The following is a 6064-nucleotide window of genomic DNA, read 5'->3' on the forward strand; positions in this document are numbered from 1 at the left end:
GCAGAGTGCTGTGGGAAAGCAGGGAGCTGTATCACACTGCTGCTGAGGTATTGGGCCTTTCCTGCTAAATTAGAAGTAATTATCAAAATGAAGGCTTTGGTCTCCAGCCAAAGACATACGTAAGAGCCCCCCACCCACTACCCTCCTCTTCCTTGTCCCCACCACTGGTAAATTCAAGGGAAGTAGGAATGCTGGCCCCTTCCCGGGACATTTTTTAATGAGGTCTCACACACAAGCAGTAAGGTGTGTGAATCTTAAGCGTACAGCTTGATATAATTTTTAGATAGGTACTCACTGGCATTATGGCCCAGATCAAGGTGTAGAACATTTCCAGAACCCCTAAAGCCTTCCTCATGCTTTCACCCAGGCAACACCTCAACAAAGGTAATCACGATTCTGCCTTCAGTCCCATAAAGTCATCTTGCCTTTTCCTAAATGTCATATAAATGGAATCATATGGTGTGTATTCTCTTTGTGTCTTTTTTTTTTTCCCTCACTCCACATATGTCTGTGTAGTCACGGGTCGTTCTTTTTTATTGCTGCTCCCGCATAACTTTTTTTTTTTTTTTGAGATTTATTTATTTCTTTGAGAGAGAGGGAGCACGGGAGGGAGAGGGGCAGAGGGAGAGAGAATCTCAATCAGACTCCCCACTGAGCAAAGAGACTGATGCGGGACTCAAGCTCAGGACCCTGAGATCATGACCTGAGCTGCAATCAAGAGCTGGCCTTAACCAATTGAGCCATCCAGGGGACCCTCCAGGGTAACTTTTAAATGCCCTCAAGTTTTATGAAAACGTAAACAGGAGATTTCTTCTTTTTCTGACCCGTGAGAAGGTTTTACGACTCAATGCTTGAATGTTTAGATTCTGTTTGCTCTGAGAAGGTAAGACATATTTACAGGACCCCGCCCACTAAAGGTCAGCAGCAATGGGTGTTTAGGCCATAAGAAATCCTACCTGTCGCAAGGCAGCTGCTTCAGAAGACTGTTCTGAGGGCAGGCTAATCAGAACTGGGTATAAACAGACGTTCATAAAAATGTGGTTGCTGTATCTTCCCTAACATCCTCTTCTTGCCCCATTATGAAGGGAATTATTCTTTTTCTTTTTCTTCTTTAAGATTTTATTTATTTATTTATTTATTTATTTGACAGACAGAGATCACAAGTAGGCAGAGAGGCAGGCAGGGAGAGAGAGAGAGTGGGGGAAGCAGGTTCCCTGCTGAGCAGAGAGCCCGATGCGGGGCTCGATTCCAGGACCCTGGGATCATGCCCTGAGCTGAAATCAAAAGTCGGGCACTTAACTGATTGAGCCACTCAGGTAACCCCTCCCATATTATTATTTTTAAACTTACTCTGAATTCTGCATGCAGTGGGTGCTGAGTATCAGGTGTAATATAGTCATTGAATCCTCTGATAGGTTTTCCTTTGGGGGCATGGAGTGCACGATGAATACTAGGTAACAGTGGGAGCCTGGGTGGTTCAGTTGGTTGGGTGTCTGGCTTCGGCTCAGGTCATGATTCCAGAGTCCCAGGATCGAGTCCTGCATCAGGCTCCTTGCTCAGTGGGGAGTTTGCCTCTCCCCTGCCCCTCCCCACTCTTGTGTGCTCTTGCTCTCTCTCTCTCTCTTTCAGTTTCTGTCTCAAATAAATAAATAAAATCTTAAAAAGAAATACTAGATAACGGCGATCCTACTTCCCTACTGAAAAATTAGGAGATAGTCTGTGAGTAAAGATTGAGCTTTTATATAAAAAGCACATGGTATAGTGATTAAATGATGTGTATTCGCTATTATTCTGGTTATCTATTGCTGTATAACCAAGCACCCAAACTTAGTAGGAGAGAGCAAGAGCTCTTCCATTATGCTCTCAAATTCTGCGGTCCAGAATTCAGGTGGGGGTCAGCAAATGTAGCTTATTTCTCTGCCACCATGTCTGAGGCCTCAACTGTGAAGGTTCAGATGGATGTGAGTGGCTTGAATGGCCACTAAGGGCTGAAATCAGGTTGAGGCTTCTTTACTCCTATGCCCTGCATTTGGTCTGGGATGACTTGAAGGCAGAAACTGACAACTGGAGCACATATATATTTGGTCCCTCCATGTGACTTAGGCTTCCTCACAGCCTGGCATCTCAAACAGTCATTTCACGTGGTGGCTCAGGGGTCCAAGGAAGAATGTTCTAGCAAATGAGGTAGAAGCTTGCGTCACCTTTTTTGATCTATCCTCAGAAGTCACGAAGAGCCACTTTTTACTGGACTCTATTGGTTAAAGCAGTCACACACTTGGCAAGATTCCAAGAGGGAGATAGGGGACGTAGATCCCCACCTGTCGATGGAAGTATCAAAGAACTTGCGGCCATGTTCCAATATCACCACAGTTATGCATTCGCTAATGACTTTTATTGGATTGCATAAAATCTGCACTGTCCCAAGAAAACCAAGAGCATGTTGGCTTCAACAGAACAATGATGGAACTCGAAACTGGTGATTTGGGACTATGAACTATAGTACTCCGCGGCCCACCTAACTTCATTCGGTAGCCATGGGACATCAGGGATCTCCAGGAAATTATTTTTTTTTAAAGATTTTATTTATTTATTTTACAGACAGAGATCACAAGGAGTCAGAGAGGCAGGCAGAGAGAGAGGAGGAAGCAGGCTCCATGCTGAGCAGAGAGCCCCATGTGGGGCTCGACCTCAAGACCCTGGGATCATGACCTGAGCTGAAGGCAGAGGCTTTAACCCAGTGAGCTACCCAAGCACCCCTCCAGGAAATTCTTTAAATTAAGCACTCCCATTAATGTGAGTGAATTACCATTGCTTTTTCCACCGTTAGAGCAAGGGGAACTTTCAGCTGACAGCTTCTCCCATCTCGTTTTCTCAGCCCTTCGTAGGCCGTGTTATACCTTGAGATTTTTTTTCCTGTCAAAGCTGAAGGGCAACATTTCCTGTTTCCTGTGTGAGAAATTAGTCAGCCTTACCTTATAAAATCCTTACTTAGGATTTTATAGGAAGCTGGGATCCAGCTGAGGAGATAACTGTGGGACAGAATAACCGGTATCTAAGGTCACAACCTAGGTTGATAACCTTGTGGCGAATGTGGCTCCAGTAATCTAGTGAACAGTTGCGCAGATATTTGCATTTGTTATCTAGCAGATTCGTCATTTTGTAACCATCAATCATTCTGTATGTTCAGTTGTCCTAATCTAGAATCAAGTGGTCCAGAATATCAGAGGGCACTTGGAGTTCATTCGTTTGTTCGAGGCATGCGTTCTATAGATGAGGACACTGAGGCCAGGGGAATTGCCAGGGGCAAAATGGCTAGAAAGGAATGGCACACGGGAACAGAACCCAGGTCTTCTTACTGTCAGTCCAGACTCTTTCCACTTGCATCCTCACTACCCATTCTTAGACCCATGCAGTGAGTTCCTTTCAGACATCCTTAAAAGAACCCTACCAACAGAGGCACCTGGGAGCAGAGGAGCCAAGACACTTCTCTCCTTTTGCTTTCCCCATTCTCTTTTCCTTCACTGGATTGAGGATGGGACTTTGGTAAGAAGAGTAAATGGCTTATAAAAACTGGAAGGACTTTTGGCCCTGGGTGGTATTTTTTGGGGGTGTTAATGGAGTATATGGGACCTTTTTGCACGGAGGCACATTTAGGACCGGGGATTATTACCTTCTGTTTAAGAGATGTCTTTAGTTCCAAAGGATTGAGGGTACCAGCACAAGGTTCAGAGGATAGGAAACATTTGCATGACACTCAAAGGTAAAAGGTAGAGATGTAGCAACTTCACATTCTCCAAATTTTCCCAAGGCACTCTTGATTTTTATTTTTGGCCAATTGTTTAGCCATGTGTTAGGTGGACGGTTTTCTTTTTTTTTTTTTAAGATTTTATTTATTTACTTGAGAGAGAGACAGTGAGAGAGAGCATGAATGAGGAGAAGGTCAGAGAGAGAAGCAGACTCCCCATGGAGCTGGGAGTCCGATGCGGGGACTCGATCCGGGGACTCCAGGATCATGACCTGAGCCTAAGGCAGTCGTCCAACCAACTGAGCCACCCAGGCGTCCCAGGTGGATGGTTTTCTGAGTAAGCTAAGAACAGAAAGAAATCTTTTTCAATGTGATTAAGAAAATCCAGGGGCACCTGGCTGACTCAGTCAGTAGAACATGCAACTCTTGACGTTGGGGTTGTGAGTTTGAGCCCCATGCTGGGTGTAGGGATCACTTAAAATCTTAAAAAAAAAATAAAATTTATGAAATATTTACAGCTAAGATCAGCTTAATGATCCTCCTTAGACCCGCAAGAAGGGAAAAATATGCGTTCTCATCACTTTTTAAAAAAGATTTTATTTATTTATTTATTTGTCAGAGAGAGAGAGGGAGGGAGAACACAAGCAGGCAGAGCGGCAGGCAGAGGCAGAGAGAGAAGCAGGCTCCCCACTGAGCAAGGAGCCCGATGCAGGACTCGATCCCAGAACCCTGGGTTCATGACCTGAGCCGAAGGCAGCAGATTAATCAACTGAGCCACCCAGGCGTCCCATGTTCTCATCACTTTGATTCAACACTGTTTAAGGATTCCTAGCTGGTGATCTAAAGCAAGAAAAAGAAATAAAAGGCATAAATATTGGAAATGAAAAATTAGACTCATTATTTACAGATGAGATCATTGTTCACATAGGAAACAATAAGATATCTATAAAACAAACTAGTAGAATAAGTGGGTATAGCAAGATTGTATGGTACAAGGTCACTACACAAAAATAAATCATACTTTTCTATGTTTACAGTAGACACTTAGAAAATAAAATTTGAAAATAATATTACTACAGTAGCCTGGGTACCATTGTATGTGTAGGAATAAATCTAAGTCTAGGGATGCCTATAGTATCTTGCAATTTACTATGCTATGGATTTTGACAGTTTCCCTAATAAAATAGCTGTTCCAACTTAATGATTTCCCATCTACTCTGTGCTTCCAGTCACACTTTGCTATCTACTAAATGCCTTCAATTAACCACAAAATTTGCATCTTCTTTTTGTGCAAAGTAGAATGAAATTTGCTCAGTAAGAACATATTTTATTTTGTTGAACATTTTAATACTACATTTTGTCATTTAAAATAATTATTTTTAAATCATGGCAACTGGGGAAATATAATTTATTAAAACCACAAACAACCAAACCCTGGACACTGTGGAATTTTCATGGTTTCTACAAATGTTGATAGCTAAGTTACTCAAGTGAAGCTAAAGAATAGATTAATGGTATTAAAATGAATTTTATATGTCCAGATAAGTATGGAATAACAGAAATAATATATTAGGGGGTTGAACTGAAAGTAGGGATGCTGGGACACCTGGCCAGCTCAGTCAGTATTACATGCAACTCTCCACCTTGGGGTTGTAAGTTCAAGCCTCACATTGGGCTTGGAGACTCTTAAAAATAGAATCCTAAGGGACACCTGGGTGGCTCAGTTGGTTAAATGTCTGCCTTTGGCTCAGTTCATGATCCCAGGATCCTGGGATCAAGACCCAAGGCTGGCCCCTTGTTCAGCAGGGAGTCAGCTTGTCCCTCTCCCTCTGCCTGCTACTCCCCCTGCTTGTGCTCTCTCCCTCTCTGGCAAATAAATAAATAAACAAACACGCAAAATCTTTTTTAAAAATCTTTTTAAAAAAGGAAGTAGAGGGCACCTGGGTGGCTCAGTGGGTTAAGCATCTGCCTTCGGCTCGGGTCATGATCTCAGGGTCCTGGGATCCAGTCCCATGTCGGGCTCTTTGCTCAGTGGGGAGCCTGCTTCCTCCTCTCTCTCTCTCTGCCTGCCTCTCTGTCTGCTTGTGATCTCTCTCTGTCAAATAAATAAATAAAATCTTAAAAAAAAAAAAAAAAAGGAAGTAGAGGGGCGCCTGGGTGGCTCAGTGGGTTAAGCCGCTGCCTTCGGCTCAGGTCATGATCTCAGGGTCCTGGGATCCAGTCCCGCATCGGGCTCTCTGCTCGGTGGGGAGCCTGCTTCCCTCTCTCTCTCTCTGCCTGCCTCTCTGTCTACTTGTGATTTCTCTCTGTCAAAATAAT

Source organism: Mustela nivalis (assembly GCF_964662115.1).
Source record: "Mustela nivalis genome assembly, chromosome: X".
Taxonomy (NCBI): Eukaryota; Metazoa; Chordata; class Mammalia; order Carnivora; family Mustelidae; genus Mustela; species Mustela nivalis.